This window comes from Miscanthus floridulus, chromosome 6, assembly GCF_019320115.1.
Source record: "Miscanthus floridulus cultivar M001 chromosome 6, ASM1932011v1, whole genome shotgun sequence".
Lineage (NCBI taxonomy): Eukaryota > Viridiplantae > Streptophyta > Magnoliopsida > Poales > Poaceae > Miscanthus > Miscanthus floridulus.
Genome location: NC_089585.1, coordinates 64,545,810 through 64,548,001, shown reverse-complemented (window position 1 = coordinate 64,548,001; position 2,192 = coordinate 64,545,810). Strand labels below are relative to the sequence as shown.

Sequence of the window (2,192 nt, the reverse complement as noted above, 5' to 3'; positions counted from 1 at the left end):
TCCAAACTTGAGGCCACTATTTCAGCCACTTAGGAGTTTAATCAGGGCTTGGTCCAAAAATAAAGTTTGTTTTACTCCACTCAAACTTCAACTATTATTTAAGGTCCAACTCCATCCAAGCACTCCTGACAGTTGGTCAACATAGGTCAAAACCATATCATGAAAATGACAATTTTAACTATTCCCACACTTAGAAGCATTTTCTTGACATTTTCTCAACATGAACCCTTCATGACTTTTGTTGTAGAGTTCAATTAGAGTTGTTTGAGAAAGGTTGCAAGGTTTAGCTGACATCCCATGTTTCCATTTGCTAAATGTCACAAATTAAGCAAAAATGTAACTTATCAGTTCATGTGACTTTTTGGTTCCAAACTTCATGAAACTTTTCCACTGGTCAAGATGGATGCATCTTGATATAATGTACATGAAATAAAGCATGTCTAACATTACTCATGCCTAATCTTAACCAGGGTCCACATGCAAGCAAAGGTGTGTTGTCCAAGTTCAAGTTGGGACTCAATTTCATAGATTGGACCTCAACACCTTCATCATCACTTAAAAATTATGACCAGAGATCATGATCATTGCTTGACATAGCCTACTAAAGCCCAAATCCACTGCTTAACTTGTGACTAACACCCGGGGTGTTACACCTGCCTAGCCATACTACTTTATGAGTCTCTATTTCTATCTCTAGAATTATTATCTATGCTTCAAACTTATCATTTATTTATCATTTGACTTACCCCTACCATAGCATGAGAGTGGTTTTATCATAAGTATACATATTTGTCAATATCTCTATGCCAACAATCCCATAGCTCCTCCCTATAGATAAAATATAAATAATGATACTCGGTATACTCCCGGATGAAATGCTACAATGGTATATTATCTGTGCGCTTGCGGATACTTTAACATATATAATTTTCTCTGAGTTTACAAGTGTCATTAATAATTATCAACAATGCATTTCTGGCATCATGCTATGGATGACAACTTAGTAAAGAGTGAAGCTAAGAAATGTCAACAAGCATTTCTAGCGACGTTGCCGGGAAGGGGCACATGGCTATAGAGAATTGATCAAATAAATACTTATTGATAAAATCATAAACTCTGCTTTAGTAGGCTTACCCTTGTTTGTCTTTGTTCATATCTTATATAAGGTATTGCATGATTGGTTGTGATTCACTAACAACTATCAATCAGAATCAACCAAATCAAGAGTAAGCCCAACACCAGTTTCTGAAGCTATGGCTAACAAGACTCTGCGTGAGTTCTCTGCTCCAAGCACCGAGAACATTCACATTGGACCAACAGTCAAAACCAACAACCTTGGGTTCGAGCTCAAGACAATCCTCATCAACATGGTGCAAGCTACTCCATTCAACGAAAAGGCACATGAAGATGCTAGTGCTCATCTTTAGAATTTTCTAGGGATAAGTAGCACAGTCGTCATCAAGGATGTTGCTCAAGACATCATACTACTTCACTTGTTTCCATTCTCACTAGTGGGAAAGGTGAAGCAATGGTTTTACACCAACAAAGATAACATCAATACATGGGCAAAATGTTCAAAGGCCTTCCTAGAAAAATTCTTCCCTATAGGCGAATCCAATGCCTTAAGAGGAAAGATTTCCAATTTCCAATAGCAGAAGGGAGAAACCATTCTAGAAGCATGGGAACGTTTCCAAGAATATGTTTCAGATTGTCCTCATCATGGAATGGAAGATTGGTTGCTCATGCAAAGTTTCTATCATGGATTAACTCACAAAGCTTTTGAACAACATGATGCCACTCCTGGAGGATCATTTATGTCACTCACCCTTGGAAAAGCTGAAACTCTTATGGAAAAGATAGTCTCTAATCAAGGTTGGTCAGCATGCAACATCCGATCATGCAATAAGAGCGAAGAAGTACCAGAAGAGGTGTGTGCACTGTCAACCAAGATGGATGTTTTGTTGAATTGACTCGAACAGTGAGACAATTACAAGAGAGATCATCAGGCCATTCAAGATGCTTTTAATGCTTAAAATACATGTGGAGAATATTTGGGGGTTGAATTCCTTGAATATTAAGAGGATGCAAACATCATCAACAACAATCCTGCTCCACAACAACAGAGATAAGGATGGAATCAACAATGGTCAACTTACCAAGGTAAGTACCAAGGTAACAATTATAATTTTTTT

General features: G+C 37.6%; 1 non-coding gene across 1 annotated transcript; it reads right to left on the bottom strand.

The window, feature by feature from the left end:
• Nucleotides 1-1,618: 1,618 nt before the first annotated feature.
• LOC136462145 (small nucleolar RNA R71) lies at nucleotides 1,619-1,725 on the bottom strand. The gene has a single exon (XR_010760663.1). It is a non-coding gene; the product is annotated as a small nucleolar RNA R71 (small nucleolar RNA).
• Between the last annotated feature and the right edge of the window lie 467 nt (nucleotides 1,726-2,192).